This window comes from Mobula birostris, chromosome 2 (assembly GCF_030028105.1).
Source record: "Mobula birostris isolate sMobBir1 chromosome 2, sMobBir1.hap1, whole genome shotgun sequence".
NCBI classification, from domain to species: domain Eukaryota; kingdom Metazoa; phylum Chordata; class Chondrichthyes; order Myliobatiformes; family Myliobatidae; genus Mobula; species Mobula birostris.
The window spans coordinates 39,128,713-39,150,641 of NC_092371.1; the positions used below are offsets into that span (position 1 = coordinate 39,128,713).

General features: G+C 38.0%; 1 protein-coding gene across 1 annotated transcript in view; it reads left to right on the top strand.

The window, feature by feature from the left end:
- tshz2 (teashirt zinc finger homeobox 2) overlaps positions 1 to 16,092 on the top strand; it is a 553,028-nt gene extending 536,936 nt beyond the window's left edge. The window contains exon 3 of the mRNA XM_072239784.1: positions 7,069 to 16,092. The gene's annotated coding sequence lies outside the window, so the exon portion shown is untranslated. The remainder of the gene's footprint in view (positions 1 to 7,068) is intronic.
- The last annotated feature ends 5,837 nt before the right edge of the window (positions 16,093 to 21,929 follow it).

Genomic DNA, 21,929 nt, shown 5'->3' on the forward strand with positions numbered 1-21,929 from the left:
GACACAGTGCTAAGCTGAACTGACTTGGCGGCTATCACTCCTGGACCATTTCGGGGACTCTGCAGTTTGATCTTTAATATTCTGTGTGTTATTTGCTTGCCTTTGGCTGTTTGCACAATTTGTTCCTTTTTTCATGGGTTAGGTGTTCTTTAAATGGGTTTCATGCTTCTTTGTTTCATGGCTGTCTGCGGGGTGATGAATCTCAGGGTTGTATACTGTATATATACTTTGATAATAAATATGATTTGAAACTTTTCAAGCAGGAGGAGAAAATAAAAGCAGCAAAACAAAGTATGTAACTTTTTGCAAACTTTCTTTGCAAACACCACTTTGAACAGAGCCTTTTATGACAAGGCCAGAGCCAGAAATAAATCAAACTTTCTGCCATTGCTTGCAATTCTTTAAAGTGTTTCTGTGTAGAACTATATGAGACCCTTTCATCTACTCACCCTTGCCAGTGGTTTTGCTTCAGTAGGATCAGAAATAGGTCAGCACAGAATTATTTTGTCAAGTGCCATTGCAACATAAACAGCCCATTGCAAGCCAATATTCAAACTAGTAAGCATTAAGATTGGTCAACCAGTGGATATATTTCCTAAAGTAGATTGTGTTGAGCACACAGATACGCTCACCATTAACTATAGCTTTCAAAACAGTACAGCCATGCATTTACCCATTAAAAAAATTATAAACATGTGATGAGATGACATTTCAAGAATAAGTGAGATATTCTTGTACATGAGCTACATTTTATGTGTAAGAGTGGGAGGGAGAGTGCTGCCCTCAAAGGTGAAGGGTCATTCTGGTGCATGATCTGTGGACAGATAGAAATTTTTTTTTTAAGATCTGTAATCTTGAAATGGCTGCATCACTTCATTTGGAAGAGTTAAATAGGTCTTTGCATTTGGTGCATGCAAAGAGGTGGGTGGAGTGAGAGGTGTATTAAGGAAAGGAACAGGAAGAATTACCATCCCCATAATCTAAGCAAAATCCAATTATAACAAATCTGCCTCCATATATTGAGATGAATTTTATCCATTATGATAGTTTATAGGCACTTTGCACTTCTCTAACATAATGAAAAGCAAGCCCTTGTTTTTCCCCTCAACTTCTGCATTGGCACAGTTTCAGTCAGGCCCTCCATAAGAGTAGAACATTGCTGTTACTGGGGAAAGAGCAAAACAATGTCAATACCTTGTATTCTGGGATCAATATAGATAGTTTGAGGCAAAGACAGGAACCCCCATCTTTTCCATGGAGCTAAAGAAAGAGCTGTGGGTGAGTTTTAAAGGATCTGTGTGATTAGGAATGAAGCCAACCAGCCACCGCATTTGCATTTGATTTTATCATTGACTCTTACTCCCTGGTGGGAACTGGCTGCTCCTATATTACTCCTGTAAGATACCACCTTTCACCAAACAACATTAGTAATGGTAGGCGGCTCTCAATAATTTTCAGGGAGAGGCCTAATATAGATAGAAGATTGATCAAATAAAATCAAAACTGTAAGGTTTTAGAAACCAAAATTTTTCACATTATTTTAGTTTGTTAAAAATCTGTGATGGTTCAAGATAATTCATTCCAAATGTAAAATTAGTAATGAAATATTAACCCTTTTACTAATCTCACTCCAAATTTTATTGAAATCCAGAGCAATGAAGTTAGTAGAAATCATTTGATACAGAATTGACATTATAGAAGCTTCAAGATTAGTATTGTGGAATTTTCTTGATGCTGGAAATATTGAAATGAGATAGCTGGTGATTGAAACTCTATTATCTTACTTTATTTGGTCCCAATGTTTTAAAGGACCGTTATCAATGCTGCATCTTAAGTTATCCATCTGTCTGTGTAAGGTGCAGCCCAGTATGAATGGGATGATTTCAAGCCTTGCTATTTGGTTAGTAATGTTTGGGAACAGTTTACCCATCTTTTATTGCATTGGTTGTTTTTTTTTAATTAATGGGTAAAGTTTAAGCAGGTTCTTTAAGAGCAGGCATACTCTGGCATACTACCACCAATACAGCAAAGTAGAATTTCACCTCCAATGTTGCACATACAGCAAGGCTAACATGAAATTAAAAGGCAGAGATGTAATCAGTGTTGTGATGAAATCTTGTCCCATGAGATCCTACCTTCAACAAGATTTGTTTTAATATTTGGTAAATGTTTTACTTAACTGCGTTGACCATCGTCAAGCTGCAGGGCCCCTTTAAGGTGAACCCTGCTTCTTGTTCGCATAAGCAAATATTATGCAGCTAAGTCCGTCTGGTTTTATTCTGCTGCTGGTCCCTCCCACTTATAGGTGCCAGATTTTTGTAACAGAAGCAACAGCTGAACAAATCCGAAACAAAGTGACATCAGCACATGACTGGCATCATTTCGAGGGCAAACAGTTAAGTAGGAATTGGGGGCTGTGACAGAAGTGAATCTGCACTTTGGATCCTGCCATTCTGTGAGGAAAGATGCCAGATTTTACACCACAGTCAGCTTGAATGAGAGGCTCTCAGATGCCTCTTAGTGGCTGTCTAAGGAGAAACATGACAAGGATAAGAACAGTTCAGATAACAGAGAACTAAATTTATTCTTTGTCAACAGGAAAGAGAGATAAATGATAGCTCTAGTTGCAGCACTTATATGTAATTTATGAACTATAATTTAATTAATATGGATATTTTAATTTGACTGTTATGGAGTCTTGGGCTGTAAGAGATGTAAAGAGATGTTTTTGTATATCAACTCAACATTACTGTTTTGAGCTTATTTTAATAAATGGGCTGCTTTTAAATTAAATTTTGTAATATTTATAAATGATAGTAAACAGTAAGAAATAAATAAGTGATGGAGGAATTCTTTATAAATCAAGACAAATTCAGAGGTTTATGTTATCTATTCTTAGTCAATTGGCTGACTGAAATATCTTGTGGAAGTTTTATTTCAATAGAAACCATATAATGACCATTTAAGCTTCGATGCAAATGTGTTTGGAGGAAAAGGCTATTCTTGTTTGCTCCAAGTGCACACACTAAAAGCTATATAGCCAGCATTTGCCAATTATGATAGCCAGAAGGTATCCAACAGCCACGTTTCTGAATTTATTCTATTTTGTCTAACTTGTTCTTGATTTAGTGCACAGTTTTCCTATTAAAATGATTTGTTAGCATTGCAGGTTAGGCAGCTGGTTGACTGGTTTATCAAGTTTCACTCCCTAATATATCCCTCCAACTGCCAGCGCATTGCGGTTGTATTGTTGCACAAAAATTACCAACGATTATTTGCTACCATCCCGTGACACAAAATTATTTTCCCATCTGGATTACACAATGGCAGCAGAATCAGAGGAAACCAATCACTGCTTCGTAAGCAATTTTTTTAAAGTATGTCAATGAGAAGCTGTCTATCCAAAAACTGATTTTTAATTGTTTTTAACTATAAATAGGGGGAGAATTGCATAGATAGATAGATACTTTGTTGATCCCAAAGGAATTACAATGTCACAGGAGCATTGCAAGTGCACAGATATACAAATATACAAATATTAGAAGAGAAGTAAGAAAGAATGAAAAAAAGTTACCTCAAACAATCTGACCGGAGGGGTCACTACTCACCCGGGTATAGGTTGATTCATTGTAGAACCTAATGTCCAAGGGTAAGAATGACCTCAAATAGCACTCTTCAGGTTAGGTGTGAGCTTTTTAGCATTATACCATCGTAACATTATTATGGGCAAATAGACAACTATTCCATTGGTAGGAGATAAAATACACATATGAGAGTGCCTAGTCATCTGGCCATTTGAAAAATGTTGACTGTGAAGTCGTTCAATGTTTTTGTTTGTCTTTTCAATCTGAACAATTACAGCTTTACAAATGAGTAGATCATTTTCCCATTTCTAAGGTTATACAGACTGTGGCTAGAATTCTCAACATGTGAACAATAGATTTGCAATGTCTTTGTTTTGTCAAACAAGAGATTTATATAGTTTTGTTCAATCACCTACCTTGAGCAGGCACATTAGACCTCCTGAATTTTTCTAGGTTTTTTTTAACAACAGCAATGTGTACTGTAACACTAAGTGTAAATATCTAGGTATCCATTTTCTGCTGAGTTATCAGATACGAGCCCGCAGAAAACAGTAGAGGTGCTACAAATAGCTTTCAAATCCCCCAGGGTTCTGGGTGGAATGAAACAGACAGAAATCCAGGTTCTGAATGCCATCCAGTGAATTGCGATGGAGGACGTACCAATCCAGAGTTCTAATGAGTACAGGATTGGTGAGTTGTAAATGTCCCATTGTATTTCAATGGTTGCAAACATTTTGACAAGTCTGCTTTCTTGTACCTGCTCCCCAGCTACAGTGAATAAGACTATAAGACATAGGAGCAGAATTAGGCCATTCAGCCCATTGAGTTTGCTCCATAATTTCATCATGGCCGAATGGCCTAATTCTGCTCCTATGTATTATGGTCTTATTCCTCTCAAACCCATTCTCCTGCCTTCTCCCCATAACCTTCCACACCCTGACTAATCAAGAACTTTTCAACCTCTGCCTTACACCCGATGAGCTGGCCTCCATGACTGCCTGCAGCAAGGAATTCCACAGATTTATACCTTCTGACTGAAGAAATTCCACCTCTTTGTCATTTTAAATAGACATCTCTCTATTCTGAGGCTGGGTCCTCTGGTCCTAGACTCCCCCATTATAGAAAACATCCTCTCCATATCCAATCTATATCAGCATTCAACATTCAACAGGTTTCAACGAGGTCTGCCTCATTGTTCTGAATTCCAGTGAGTACAGGCCCAGAGCCATCAATTGCTGATCATAGGGTAAGCCTTTCTTTCTGGGAATCATTCTCCTCTCTTACATTCATTCATTCATTCATTATGTGCCATGTCATATGACATTGGCGATCATGGTCTTCCACCTGTCTTTAATCTGATCCATGACCTTTAATCTGATTGTTTTGCCTATCCATGACCATGATTATTCTTGGCAAATTTTTTAAAAGAGGTGGCTTGCCATTGCCTTCTTCTGGCCAGTGCTTTTCAGGATGGGTGACCCCAGCTATTGTCAATACTCTTCAGAGTTTGCCTGCCTGGTGCCAATGATCACATAATCAGGACTTGTGATATGCACCAGCTGCTCATATGACCATCCACCACCTGCTTCCTTGGCTTCACATGACCCTGATTGGGAGACTATAAGCAGGTGCTATACCTTGCCCAAGGGTGACCGGCAGACTAGTGGCGGGAAGGAATGCCTTATACCTTATTTGGGAGAGACGTATTTTCACCCCGCCACCTTTAGATAAGGAGCCCAAAATTGCTCACAATACTGCAAGTGAGGCCTCACCAATGCCTTAAAGATCCTCAGCATTACATCCTTGCCTTATATTCTAGTCCTCTCAAAATGAACGTTAACCTTACATTTGCCTTCCTCACCACCAGCTCAATTTTCAAGCTAACCTTTAGGGAATTCTGCATGAGGACTCCCAAGTCCCTTTGCACCTCGGATTTTTTAATTTTCTCCCTGGTTAGAAAATGGTCTCTGCTTTTATTCCTTCTAGTAAAGTATATAACCATACATTTTCCCAACACTGTATTCCATTTGCCACTTCTTTGCCCATTTTCCTAATATGTCCAATCCATAGAAACCATGCTGACTTTGGCCTATTTTATCATGTGCCTCAAAGTACCCCAAACTACATCCTTAACAATTGCCTCCAACATCTTCTCAACCACTAAGGTCTGGGTAATTGGCTTATTATTTTTGCCTCTCTCCCTTCTTGAAGAGAGGAGTGATATTCGCAATTTTCCAGTTCCCCGGAACTGTGCCAGAATATATTGATGCTTGGCGGATCATTATTAATGCCTCCACAATCTCTTCAGCTACCTCTTTCAGAAACTTGGGGTGTAGTCCATCTGGTCCCGGTGACTTCTCTACATTCAGACCTTTCAATTTCCTAAGCATCTTCTCCCTAGTAATAGCAACTGTACTCTCAAACTTCCAACGTACAGCTAATGTCTTCCATAAAATTCTTATTCAGTTCATCCACCTTTACTACCTCTCCAGCTTCATTTTCCAGCAGTCCAATATCTACTCTTGCCTCTCTTTTACTCTTTATATATCTGAAAGAGCATTTGGTATCCTCTATGATATTGTTGGCTAGCCTACCTTCATATTTCATCTTTTTCCTGTTTATGTCTTTTTAGTTGCCTTATGTTGGTACTTAAAAGTTTCCCAATCTTCGAACTTCTCACTGATTTTTGCTGTATTAGAATAAGCCCTCTGTTTTGCTTTTATGTTGGCATAATCACATAGGTTGTTAAAATAATTCCTTGCTAATTCTGTGAATATTTTCCTCACTTTGTTATGGCATTTATTGTTTGATTAAAAATGCAGAAACTAAAACTTAAAGACTTGTTAATAAATATATGGTTTGGCCTGCTGTAGAGTGAAAAGCAAGCATTATAGAGTTAAATGTAAATTAGAAAGTGATCATGTTACAATCTATTAGAAATTGTCTTTGAGGAATCAAAACTCCGTACTTGAGAAGAAAAGACATTTACACTATTACGAAATTTGTATAAGGAAATATGAAGTTTGTGAGTGTATTTTAAACTGTTGCTAGAAAAAGCAACAAAATTTTAGGGTTAAGGGATAATTTTGTTTGTGGCCTGTAGGGATACTTTGAAGAGTTGAAAGTGTTACTGCATCTGGTGAGGTCAAAACTGTTTGATTAGTCCAACTCGAGAATGTCCCTGAAAATGTAACTTTTGTGAAGCAGTCAGTTTCAAAACTCTGTAGTTGTCATTGACGACATTTTAGCCTCAACACATATCACTTCCAGATTCCTCATGAGCTTCAGACTCTGATCAAGGAAACACTCCTGGGTGATGAGTCTGAAGCAGGAAACTCACCTGATGCCGTTCACAGAATCTGCCAACAGTTTGCTTTGCCAAAATGTTCTGAGACTTAAAAGAAAGAACCTTTTTTTTAATTACCTATGCCTAGAGAGCCAAGTTGAAATGTAGTAATAATGTCACTCCTTTTTTTCTCCTCAGGGCAAAGATAAACAATGATCACAATCTGCAGTCCAGGCATCCTTGTCCAGGCGCTCTCCTGCATCACTTCAGCTACGACATTGAACTCCAGGTGCTCTGACCGCAAAGAGCACTCAACTCCTGCAATTACTCTTCATTCTCACTAACAATTTGGTAATGAAGTATTGATTTTTCAGCTCGATTCTTATGGATGTTATTAGATTTTCATTGATAAACTGTGCTCGGGCTCTCTACTCCCTGCTGCTTCTCTGCGGCACACATAACAAAGTGTTCTTTAGGGGATAATGGCTGGGAACATTGATGTGTTTATTTCATCAATTGGTTACTCCTGATGGCAAAAAAGGTACGATTTTTCAAACTTTAAGCCCAAGTTTAATGTAAAGATACAATCACATCGGACACTAATGTCTTTCCTGCTGATGCTGACATTGAATTATGGCTGAATTGCGGCTGTGGCCCATAGCACTCTCTTTATGAAGGAAGTGGTTTGTAGCCAGTCCAGTTGTCAATGTTGCACCTGGCTTTCCCACTCCAGTCTTAACAGCACAAGGGATCAATCTGTCTAACTAAGAAGAAAAAGACTGATGAAGCAGTGAACGAGATCCAGCCAGAGAGAAAATAAAAACTTGTACACTGTTTATCATCTACTGCAATAGCGCACAGAATCGGCTTCTTGTGGATAGGAACAACGTAGACATTTTCGCTACCAGGAGGATCAGTCTGCTGCTGTCCTTATTTAAAAAAATAGCCTCCTCTGACATCCTGCATCACACCGAGAATGAAGGAGGAAAAAAATATATCACAAGGAAGCAGACAACTGCAGTTCAATCCTGATAACTTTTGTTTCTACAAACAATGTGAGCTTCAATGGTAGAGATTGGAGGTAAACAGAATGAATCTCCATTTACCCCTGTTAAGGTCACAAGAGACAAAGTCAAAAATGAGTGATGCTGCAGCTAGGAGTTCAATAAATACCACATAGGCACACACATCGGGTATTCAGTTTATTAAACACTGCTGGACAAACATCAGCTTTATTAATGTAACTTTTATTTTTAGAAAGTTCAACTACTTCTTTTGTAGATGCCAACCAATCTTGTACAAGCCATTGTTAACCTGCTGAGGTTATGGCAATTCCCCAAGTAACAATATAATTGGTATTTAAGATGTATATTAACACCTTTGTTTATTGTAAATCACGGAGATCAGTCCAATTTCATAAATGCAGGTGCGGCTTCTATCGAGAAAAGGAGACTCTTTCTCTTGCTTTGATACATGAGGCATGTATTCCATTTGTGCTATACTTTGCTATTAATGATAAATTTAAATTAAGCTTTTTTTCAGCTTTGTCTGGTACTGTTGCATACTTTGGTTTGATATCAAGTTGAAGGAGACCAGTCCAATCAATATACATGCAGTACAAATACTGTCAGGAAATCTTTGTATTTCTCAGTAGATTTCTCATCTGTTTTCACTGATGAAGCCTAAGGATTAATTTATTCCACAGGCCAAGGGAAGCAGATTAGTATTGCACAAAGATTGCAAATCAGTACACAGCCCATTGCTTTCCTATCTTAGTCACTTAATTAAAAATGCATTTGGTAGCCTTAATCTAAATTCTTACTGCAAAACAAAATTATTATGAGGCCAAAAGGACCTGTTACATGTAACTCCTTGCAACACTTGAGTCCACTGCTCACATTTTGCAATCTCGAATCGAAGGCTTGCATGGCACACAGCGGAACTCTTTTAATCAGCTCCTTCATGCAGCTTAATTGTTCAGTAAACAAGCAAAAAATATATTGTTAGTTTCTCATTGCTATAGTTTCCTAAACCATCAACAATTCCATCTAAAAATATATAAGAGCCTACCAATTTTATCATGTCCTTACTGTGGTCCTGGTCGAAAATCCTGCTCTGCCTATTTTCAGGTGGTTGCAGTCTGTTTGCCTTTTGTAGAGACTATACAATGGTGAAAATTGGATGGTTTCTGCATTTGATGGTCAATCCACAGATTGCAGCTGAAAATCTATTCTAGTTTCTTCCTGGGGTTGGAAGACTATTTATGTTGTTGATAAACCTTATCCATGAATAACCTTGTGCCATCCCAGAGCATCCAAGCATTCCTCCTGCTGCATTCTATTTTCTTAATGTGCAGTTCTCAATATCAATGTAACTACATGTTTTCATATTATTTTGCAAGCGCTGCTGCTCTGGGGGCTCAAGGATTTCATGTGCAAAAAGAGCTCTTTAGTCAAAGTGAGGTTTTAGTCTGTGTTCCCAAGCAACAAAAACTTTTGTTAAATTCAGAGGGGGACTGTGTGGTGCAGGAAAGAAATCTCACAGTCACGTGGTCAGTATTTCTTGCTGAAGTAAGTCTTGCTATTGCACATATTGCTCAAAGCCCATGCACACTAGGTGCAAAGTTCCAGGTAATGACCATTCTGTCAGAATGGTAGTGTCTACTCCTAATTAATCAGGATTGACACTGCAACATACTAAGACGTCATTGTATGTTTCAGTATATTGTATTGCATATTTCATCACGAACCGATTTCACCCCAATCTTCTGGGATCACATTGCAAGTTTAACACACTAAGTGTCACTTAAGTACATTAGCTATTGTCATAAAATAACTGCAATTTTTATTTAAAAGATCCTAGTAGCAGAACAGAAATAACATTCATTGCAGATTTTATTTGTTATTTACCTCATTATCAGAAATTTAGTAATAGGAATAGAAGTAGGATTCCCTGTGAATGATCTGCAGGCAAAACAGTTCCTCACATTAATAAAAATCTTGGTGCCAATAAAAATCCCTAGCCACACTAATAGCTGGAAGCATGTGACTGAAGTATCTATCTGCAGTGTTTGATCAGTGCAGAACAGCTGCTCACTGCCTCACTATTCCTACATTTATCACTTGAACCTCTTACCTGGTATTCTTTCAGCAGGTTTAGAAAGCCATTATAATTCATCATTTTTAATTAGATATTCCCAAATCATGCAAAAATGTCCTCTAACTACTTCACTTGGCAGGTTATCTGTAAACATCTGATTGCATGCTTTATATTTGAATCCTCTGTACAAAAGCCATATGAAATTGATAACATAATATTAAGTCAGTCAGAGGCAGTTACATGCAACCCCTCCCACTGGACAGATCCCCTGGCAGTGTTCTCATCCCACATTTCCTGACTCCTTATGGTGTCTGCTGGAGCCAACTGAAATATAAGCATTTCTATATAATTGTCCTCCTGACCATCTGACTGGTGGTTTACTCCTAAAGAGAAATGTGGAGAATAGTGCAGGTTTCTGTCTGAGGCTGCCTGATTAAATGACATCAATTTTCAAACTCCTTTAACTGGAAATTTCATTTTAAAATGTCGTTTTTTTTTTGTAAAGCTAAGTTGTCGCAGGTATGTAATATGTAACAATAGCAGTTGTTTATATGGCATGACCACCCAGAACTTGTACTTACTTAACTTGGGCCAAATGGATTATTGCCCAGAAATTCATTCTCAGTTGGTTATATGGAAAACAGCCATATGCTCAATTCCACTTCTGACTTCAATAGAACCAAAACTTAAAAGCAGAATAATATTTTCAGCTGCTGACGAATAACACAATTGCACTCCAGGCTGGAGATAAGTGTCTAAGCCTTTTAAATCATAAGAACATAAGAACCAGGAGAAGGAGTAAGCCAATCAGCCCCTTGAGCCTGTTCATAGCTGATCCTATCTTTCCCATAGCACTTGACTTCCTTGTAGTTTAAAAGCCTTTTCATCTTTGCCTTGAATATCAGCAGTGACTCTTCCTCCACAGGTGTCTTGGGTGGGATAGGTGAAGCATAACCTTTTGGAAAGACATGAGAAGGTGAGCGTAATTGTAAATGTCTTTTTATTAACATGGCCCATTAACAATTTTTTAAAAATAGAGCCATAGAGTTACACAACATTAAAACTGGCTTTTCAGTGCTGTGAGTCTGCACCAGCAATGAACTACCCCGATGAAGGATCTTGGCCCAAAACATTGTTTATTCCTCTCCATAGATGCTGCCTGATCTACTGGGTTCTGCCTAACACTGCACGACTCCCATTTTATTCTCCCAGCATTTCATCAGCTCCTCCCTGATTCCACTGCTCACCTACACACCTGGGACAAATTCCAATGGCTAATTAACCTACTAACGTATGTTTCATACTTTCATATCCCAAAGACAAATGACTATGTCTTTGGGATATGAAAGGAAACCGGAGCACCTAGGGGAGATCAACACAGTCACAGAGTTACATGCAAACTGCACACAGGCAGCACCCAAGGTCAGCAGTAAACCTGGGCCTCTGGAACTGTGGTACTTTGCTGTTCCTTTTCTCTCAGCCCTCAGAGAAATCTCATCAATCCCATTTCCCCCACTTGTGTCTCTGACACCTATTGTTTCTCGTGAGCCCATCATCTCCCACCTTACCCACATTCCGTCCATCTTCAGAACAATAATTGTTAATAGCCATCGAACCACCCAACCAGCATTTCTTTGGAATGTGGGGAGAAACCAGTGTTGTTGCAGGAATAAGATGTAGACTCCACGCAGAGACAGTATCAGAGATCAGGATCAACCCCCAGTCACTGGATCTAGCATAGATGCAGATGAGACTAGCTTAGATGGGAATCTTGGTCTGCAGAGATCAGTTGGGCTGAAGGGCCTGTTCTTGTGCTGTATGACTCTATGACAATAGAGCTGTGAAACAGCAGCACTACCTGCTGCACCACTCTGCCAACCTTGTATATTTTTTAATGAATGCACCTCCCTATAGAGAACTCCAACAAATATAGACCATCAATTTTTGCACAGTAAGATCCTGAGAAAAGCAGAGCAATTTTACAATGTGGTAAAAGAAAGGCCACCTTCTTAATGGAAGACAGAAAACTTAAAGACATAACAATCCAGACCACATACTTCCATGTGTGTATCCTTGTGATTACTTATTGTGTCCCCCGTTATTGAAGGAATGTCCTGAACAGTTTCCACTTGAATTAGTGTAATGCGCGTGGCACACAGAGACTGAAAGAGGGAGATGCCATTTTGTTTCTTTAAATGAGGGAGATTTTTTTTGTTTTAGTTTTTAGAATTCTTTTCTTACAATTAAATTTTGAATAAACTTCCACTTTTACAAAGACACTGTAATTTAAACTGCTTCCATCTACTAGTGTTCCAGAACAACCTAATGGTCTAAACTGAGAGACACTCTTTGCGGTCCCCAAGTCCTGTAAAGAGTTAATGCCATAAGTTTGCCTCAGATTGAATCACGATGACATCCCATTGCAGTGTTTCCTTCCATCCATCCAATTTAATTGCGCATTGTATATAATTTTAAGCGTTATCATTGAATCTCCACAGAGCCTAGATGCCTCTTTACGTCTGAAGGTTATGTGATGCTATGTGACCACGTTCAATAACAATTCAATAAAATCAGTCATCGCTGAAAATTCTGGAGCCACAAATCTCATTTTGCTTTAATACAACCGACTACTGGCACAGTTATTATTATATTTCTAGTGTGGAAATCGTCTCCTTATCCTGTATAATGCAGAGTGAATATAGTCCTTAGGGGCAGAGAAAACCTTGTCCACTGGTGAAGATCAAGGCGGGCAGACAGCAGATGGATTTGATTGTTCTGTGTCTTGTGCAGACCTGGGGAGTAGACTCAGGAGGTTAGACAGAGAGAAACGAGCACAGGAGAAGCTCATGGTGGGTTGTGACTGAATGATGCCTGACAGGAAAGCCTTTCAGTCTTTTGTATTACAAAATAAATTCTGTAGCCCTCTTAAACCCAGCATAAAAAATCTGTCATTCACCTCCCAGGGACTACGTCAGTCAAACTCTAGTCGGACATAATAGCAAAATTGCTTTTCTCAGGGCACGCAGAGCCAGGTTCAGAATACAAAAGTATCATGCTTTGGGGAGAAGGAAAAAAAAAGAAAATGAAGTTTCAGAAATGTCATTCTGAGGTAATGAGGCGTGGGCAGAAAGTATACCCCGCGCATCATTTGATAGAGATGCTGGTCGAAATAGCTTCATTGATGTGTCAGCACTCGTCTATCAATCAATCATCCATTACACTTTGCAAGTAACAATAACTGCAAAAGCTACAGGGCAGCTTATAGAATTCACTTATGGGTATCAAAAACAGCAGTTAAAATGCAGTTTTGACATGAAAAGCATGAAGCAAGTAATTTTTTTTGTGGCAAGAGGGAAAGATGCACTAGACCAAGAAGCACATTGATGATACGGCCGTGGTTTGACTTTATTTAATGTTGCAACCAGACTCAGAAATTAAAGGTGGTTCATTCCTTTTATCTGTCGACCACATATCTGTAAATGAATCCAGCAGGAAAACAGCCATACGTAGCTGAATACCTCATTTGTACACAGAAAGAAGGAATTAAAACAATAGCCTTGATAATCAATTATCCAAAGTGAAACATAGCTCCTCTATTAACCTAGAAACTATTAAGTGAACAGCTTTTTGCCTTGGTTTCCATATGTTTTGTTTGTATTGCAAATCTCTCAGCTGTGTGCCAACTTGAGGGCAGTAATTTGATATTTTTTTCTGGCTTACCTCCAAAGTAGATGAAAATTATTAATGTTGTACTTTAGCAGTCCTTTTGATTACAGTTACCCATCATTTTGTTACAAAACACAGACTGAAATTTGAAGAAAATCTGCTAAATGACAATTCTAAATGGGTATTTTGAAAGTAATTGCTGAATATATTTGGCCTCTCCAAAATATGTAATTTCATTTCAATTCAGATGCCAAGCTATTGTTAAATTAAAATCTTCAACTTGTGAGTCATCAAATCACATTGACAGCAAGCTCTGTTTAAAGTCATGCCGATGGCTAGAAGCATGTGACTAAGAGAACCAGTTAGCCCACTCTCATGTATGTGCTCTGATGTCCGTCCTACTTGCCAGCAGGTCAGTTTACAAATAAGATTTGATGCATGCCAGCAAAGATTGAATCACTATGTCCATATTTGGATGTAAAGATAGATTTATTGAAAGGATAAAATGTACTTGGCAAACACATTCAGGTCAGCTTCAAGTCTGTGTTTTGTAACTTTAAATGAATAACATTTAAAGTAAGGAGCGTGACTGATGAGAATCAACTCTACTGACTTTTTCAATAACAATGCGCATCATTGGCAATTTGAGAAGGCCTACGCGTTGAAATTAGGTTATGATAGATCTTTTCCCTGAGATTCCTTTCTCTATTAGAAGGAAAGGGAGTTGGGTTAAGAATTTGAATAAGCAAAGATGCTGTACTGAACAGTAAATGGCCAACATCATTGTCTGTTGTAACTAACAATACAGTCATTTAGCTCTGTTATTAGTAAGTAACTTTGCACTCACTTTGCCAAAAATATTTATCCAATCACATCTAGTGTCACAATTTTGCCAGATGACTCCACTATCAAATTGTAAAGATGTTAAAAAAAAAAGTTTGGATTTCATTATTAGAAATGATAATACTCATCCTACTAAACTTAACCTGTTGTTGGAGTGCGGATGTTAGCATAATGATCCAGAGTGCCCTGGGAAGGTATTGTCATTGCAGGTAGTGTAAACCTCAGTGCAAATGAGCACGTTCCAATTGATTTGTGTATATGAAGGTGGACTGAAGTCTGTAGTTCAGTTCTAGTCTGGAATCTGAATTACAGCCAATAAAAATACACAGCTCGTTATGTTAACTGGTGCTGAACAGTTCTGATTCCCAATAACAGTAGATTTGCATATGCAGAATTCCCGGATGTTTGACATCAGTTGCAAGGACACACAGCCACACTGCCTTCAGCCGCCAAGGCAGGCAGTCACAAGTAGTCCATTGAAACAACAGAAAGAATGACTACAAAAAATACCTCATAAAAAAATGTCATATCCTAAAATTAAAGAGTTTATGAAAACATGTTACCCTTGTTCAATTATTAAATTGTATAGCAATATAAATTGCTGGATTTTAATATGAAGATAAGGGATTGGGTTTGACTTTAGGATAATTAAAATAGCTGTTACCAGCCCTGGCAAGGGTGATTAGAATTTGCAACAAAGGAATTCTCTATATGTGCTGGACTCTGAACTGATATCTGGATAGTGACAAAATGTCTGCAAATTTAACACACAAAATTAGAATTAACTGCAATAAACCAGCAGTTAAAATCATCTAATACAAATTTCTTGCTAAAAACAGTAACACTGAGAGTATGGAGAAAGTATATCTTTATAAATTGGGAAAAAAGGTGATCCAATTAGCAATACAAAGACTACTGTGTGACATTACTATTCACATTATGTTGCCATCTGCAGTTATAAAGAGCCTCTAACTATGGTTATGTTTTTATTTTAACCCTTACATAATTATCAGCTTGCATTCAAGAAGATTATTTTTCAAATAAATATTTTATTTGGCATTAATCAGTCATAGCAGTGCTGTAAATTACATCAGCATTGGCTTGTGGATAAAATTGAGGAAACAACAGGACTGCAGAAACCCATGAATTGATCTTTTTTTCTTCTTCCATGCTTACACAGTGATTGAATTTCACACCCATGTCAGCTTTTGAGAATGACAGAGAACTATAGCAATCTAAACTTTTGATTGAACATATTAAAACTAATAAGGACATACAGCAATTAGGAAACAACTCTCATACTTAAGCACAGATTCTAGAACAACCAGAACCTTGTATTATACTAGGAGCCTTTCCATAGATGCAATGGGGCAATAAAATGGTTAAACTGAGAACGCTTCGTAACTGTGCTGTTTATGTAAAAAGAAATTAGGGATGTTCAAAATGGCTCTCAGCAGTAATCCTCTAATTACTTCATGTACACTTATAGTTTACTCAAGTCTAAATATAGCCTGCTAATACTTATTCAGACATTTTATAACTCAACTGCATGTTGTATATAAATATTCTTACCTTCATTTTTTAAAAAAAATCCAATGTATATTTACTTGAAGCTCAAAGACTTGGGTGGATCAGGTGGGGTGGGGTGGGAGAGGGGAAGCGGGGTCGTGGGGGACATTGCATTGTTTAAGAATACATTAGAGGAGTTAGAAGAAACTGCACTTCAATTTTTAATATGAAGACATGAAGCACTGTAAATACATGTAAAATATTCAACTCATATAACTGTTAGGATCTATGTTTTCATGTATTGACTGTTCTTTTGAAATGATGTTCCACTTTTTTTTTGGTACAGATTATTTACCTGCTAAATGCTGTTTTGCCTTCTGGCTTTCAGCTTCTGAACAGTTTAAATGTCACAGGAAAAATAATTGGCTGGTTCCTAACATGGCACTAGTCACAATAAAACTGGCCAAGACAAAGTCACCTTATTCTGAAGTACTGTTTAAAAGGCCTCTTTCCCCAATTGCATACAGTACATAGTCAATAATATTGATAAGTAAAATCCCTTAATATGCCTCAGCAGAGTATCATGTAAATGTTTAGAATGCAGAGACAACAATTACGGTTTCTCATGGTTTGATTTGATACTTATTTATTGCATCTTTTAATCAGTATATGAAAAAGATAATTGAGTAAATATAAACTATTAAGTAGCAAAGCAACGTTGTAAAATGAGAGAAAATGCCAGCCATATAGTCATGCATGGACTTCCAAAATAAATGAAGTTTCTTTTGCATTTCCACCAACCAATTATTATTTTTAAATAAAGCCCAAAAAACTATTTCCTGGCATTGAATAGAATTGTCCAAGATTATAGTCTTGTATTGAATGAAAGTTTTTTATCATTAAAATATTGCATTTTTGTTGTTTAATATCTATTCATTATCTGAGTCTCACTGATGTATAATTTTGTAATAAACTGCCTTTTGTTTTAGTACAGTGGTTCCTGTACTGTTTGTATTGAATTTAAGTTGAAACTGCTTGTAGTGTTGATCCACCAAGACACAAGCCATGAAAGGCTTATTTGTGTCAAAATGGGTTCTCCAATGATAGTGATAATGACCTATAATACAGAAAAAAAGTGGATATGTATAAAAAAACAAACTGATGCACTTATTAAAGAGAACTATTTATATGATTAAAAATATATATTTAGATTTTTTCCAAGCACAACTCTGAACAAAAGTGCTCTTTTTATTCTTTATGAAGATGAACTGTTTCTGATCTTTCTACATCAGGCTAAATAAACTCTGTAAGGACATTTGAAGAAATTGATTTCTGTGTATTTATTCAGCTATGTTCAATATTTCCTGTGTTGCATCTTTTATCCATACTTGCCCTTTGTCAGGCTTAGTTGCCACTCCGCTGCTTATTAATATCATCTCAAGGTAGATGGTATGAGTCTTGTGTTTAGAATTCGGTATTGGATCTCAGAAATAGCACAGCATAGCAGAAGTGTCAGGGAGTTAATGGCCTAGTTGTCAAGGCTGGCCACCAAGGTAAACTGTTTATGTGCAAATGGCCGTAGTTGGATGAATGTTGAGTTTCAATAGAGACAAAAGGAGCTTTAAAGTGAAGGTTGTTTCTTGATGAGAATTTTCAAACTGAGCCATTGGTTGACCAGAAGCCGGTAGAGGTCTGTGAGGACATGGGGCTTTGCTATGGTAGCCAGAGTTTTGTATGAGTCGGGCTTATGGAGAATCTGGGAGGCCAACCAATAATTCCACACTACAAGGCAGCCTTGGGGGTTTCAGAAGATAGCCAAATATGATGATGTTATGAAGATGGTAGTGTTTCTTCCCTGGTATTCTGGCTGTGAAATCATTTTCAATACTGTGTCTGACTGTTTATTCATTTTTAAGCCTGCTAGTAAATATGGTTATTACTTTAAAGACACAAAGATACTGGCTAAGTGTGGGTTAGTGGGTCAGAGGACCGGTTGAGTGCTGAGGCATATCAATGACTTTGATTCTTGTCCAACATCCACATGTATAGTTATTCCAGAAAGGGTCAAAACAAACAGCAGACAAGGGCATGAATCTAAGCATAGGGTCACCAAAAGCAACTCCAAATGAAATTAGTAATTCAACACACGCTGGTAAACAAAACATTGAACTCTCCAGTTTACATTCACTTTACTATGTACACATGTACACCTCTTTGTTAATGCAAATATCTAATCAGCCAATATTGTGGCCACAACTCAGTGCATAAAAGCATTAAGAGGTACAGTTGCTGATCAGATCAAACATCAGAATGAGGAAGAAATGTGATCTAAGTAACAGTGACCATGGAATGATTGTTGGTGCTAGATGAGGTGGTTTAAGTGTCTCAGAAACCACTGATCTCTTGGGATTTTCATGCACAACAGTCTCTAGAGTTAACTGAAAATGGTGTGAATAACTAAAATAAAAACATCCAGTGAGTGACAGTTCTGTGGGTGAAAACACCTTGTTAATGAGAGAGGTCTGAGGAGAATGGCCAGACTGGTTCAACCTGACAGGAAGACAACAGTAACTTAAGTAACCACATGTTATAACAGTTGTGTGCTGAAGAGCATCTCTAATGCACAACACATCAAACCTTGAAGTATTTGGGCTACAACAGCAGAAGACGATGAACACACACTCAGTGGGCACTTTGTTAGGGATAGGAGGTACCTAATAAAGTGGCCACTAGATATATAGCTGACTTATAAGGTAAGTTACCGGTTTTTTTGGATGTATTTTCGTCTTATATCAGTTGCAAATGGTTTTTTTCCCCCCACAGGTCCATTTTGAATCTAAACAAATGAACAAAATCTGGCAATGTTCAAATTGATAACAGAAAATTGCAGAAGGAGATTCCCCAGCACCACCTCTCATATTGCCCCAGCATGCAGAAATAAAGCTTACGTTTAAGCCTTACAGAAAATCTGTAGAATTCAGGTCTTACACTGACACTTTAAGATGATTTATGTTGGCCTGAGAAGATGGATTAACGCTTTAAGGACTGTGGTGACACTCTAATGAGAATCTCAACTGTGTGCATAGTACTCCTGCAGAGAGAAACTTTCTGATTTATTATGGTGAAAAAATCAGCATCATTATAAAAAGCCTTCATGCTAAAATCCCAAGAGGAGTTTTTGATGCTGTAGCTATACTTATGCATATTTCCTCAAATGTCATATAGTTAAAAGGCATGCATGGAAACAGTAAATTATTGTCTTAGAGAAGCTTTTCCTAAGGCAGTCCCTTTGGGATTGAGAATGGCTTGCTTCCACTCTGGTTTTGTGGGTTCTGAGGTGACTGATGAGTTAATTGTGGGAACTGCCAGCTCTTCCGTGGATTGTGAGTTTCACATACTCCTTCTGCACTCCTAAGTCATAGCCTTCAGTTTCTCAATAACTTCCTGAATGTTCCTCCTCAACTTTGAGCAGTCACAAGCCAGATATTCCCAGGAGTCAATAAAGATGCTGCATTTTTTTTAAGTAAGAGGCTCTAAGCACATTCTTGAATCTCTTCCCTAGACAGGAGTCTGATCATTTCAGGCATGCCATCAACCTGCCCTTCCCAATATAAGCAACTGAGTACAAGAAGATCATAAGACCATCGGATATCAGAGCAGAATTAGACCATTTGGCCTATCGTGTCTGCTCCGCTATCTCATCCATTTGTCTTCTCAGCCCCAGTCTCCTGCCTTCTCCCCATATCCCTTCATGCCTTGACCAATCAAGAATCTAACAACCTATGTCTTAAAAATACATACAGACTTAGCCTCCACAGCTGCCTGTGGCAAAGAATTCCTCAGATTCACCAATCTCTGGCTAAAGAATTTCTTTCTCATCTCCATTCTAAAAGGACGCCTCTCTATTCTGAGGTTGTGTCCTCTGGTCTTAGACATGCCCACCGTAGAAATCATCCTATCTACATCTACTCTATAAAGGCCTTTCACCATTTGATAGGTTTCAATGAGGTCACCCCTCATTCTTCCAAATTCTAGTGAATACAGGCCCAGAGGCATCAAACATTCTTCATATGACAAGCCTTTCAAACCTGGAATCATTTTCATGAACCTTCTTTGAACCCTCTCCAGCTTCAGCACATCCTTTCTGATCACAATACTCCAAATGAGGCCTCACCAGTGCTTTGAAAAGACTCAAAGTTACATCTTTGCTTTTTATTCTGGTTCTCTTACTTTCCATTTGCCTTCCTCACCACAGACTCAACCTGAAAATCAACCTTTAGGAAATCTTGCACAAGGACTCACAAGTCCCTTTGTGGTTCAGATTTTTGTATTTTCTCTATATTTGGAAAACAGTCCACCCTTTCATTTCTTCTACCAAAGTGCATGACCATACACTTCCCAACACTGTATTCCATCTGTCACTTCTTTGCCCATTCTCCTAATCTAAGTCCTTATCTAGCCTCTCTATTTCCTCAAAACTAACTGCCTCTCCAACTATCTTCATATCGCCTGAAAACTTTGCAACCAAGCCATCGATTAGGTTATCCAAATCATTGAAGTATAACATAAAACAAATCAGTCCCAGCACAGACTCTTGTGGAACACAACTAGTTACCAGCAGCCAACCAGAAAAGACTCCCTTTATTCCCACTCTTTGCCTCCTGTCGATCAACCACTGCTTTATCCATGCTAGAATCTTTCCTGTAGTACCATTGGTTCGTAGCTTGTTAAGCAGCCTCGTATGTGGCACCCTGTCAAAGACCTTCTGAAAATCCAAGTATACAACATCAGTTAATTCTCCTTTGTCTATCCTGCTTGTTATTTCTTCAAGAAATTCCAACAGAAGACCTCAATGCTGATGATACTGGTCTTAGAGAGGAAACTGATGCTGCTTTGCTTGTCCTCCCAGCCAATCAGGAGGACTTTTTGGAGACAGTGTTGGTGATATATTTTCAACACAGAGCGATGTCTGCTGCAGGAAGTTCAGGTGTTCGAAATAAGAAGGCAGAATTCACTGCTACCTGGTAGCCCATGAGTTTGTGACAGGTCTGTGATGTTGATTTTTCTTCAATCCTTTTCCTCAATCCATCAAATGCAATGCTAGCACATTAAAGGTGGCAATGATTTCATCCTCATTGTTTGCCTCACCAAGTGGTGACTCCCGAGATATGGGAAGTGGTCTGCATTTTTGGGGGTCTGTTGAGAACCTTCATTGTTGAAGGGTAATGTGGAACATCAGGGACTGGCTGGTGGAAGACATTTGTCTGGCCTAACACTGAAAGGCCCAACCTGTCCATAGTTGAAAATGCCATGGAACCCAACCTCTGTTTGCAAATGGAGATATCATCTGCACTCTTTTATGATAATACAGGAGCAGTTAATATGTACTTTAAATAAAAATAACATATTTCTCTCCATCTATTTATTTGGAAATTCTCAGGTTTCCTTTCTAGAAATTAATCCAACTTATTCTGTTACTTCTGTTCAACTGTTTAATTTATAGAAGCCAGTAAATCTCAGTAAGCATACAAAATTGTCAACAATCCTGCAAATACTTGCTGAAGAAAATAAACCGAAATAACTTTTTGATCATTTTCATCCTCTGAATCACACTGCTTTAAAAAGGGAGGAATTATCACATAGAATTGCTGAAGAAGGAGGAAACTCCAAGGGTCATTTGACTTATTGATTTATGCCCATACATGCTTGTGCAGTAACGGCTTGCAATTATATTCAAGTATATTTATAGTACTTCAGGCCAAGTATTGGCCCAGGATTTTTAAAGAAACATGGTAATGATATAAAAACACTATCAATCTATTGATTTGGTGCTGCCACTATGCTAAGATGTAATAAAAGTAAAAGATAATGGCAAATTATTTAACAAAAGTGAATGTTTGAGGTTGATATCTGATTGTCAAAACCAGTTAGTACACCCTTAC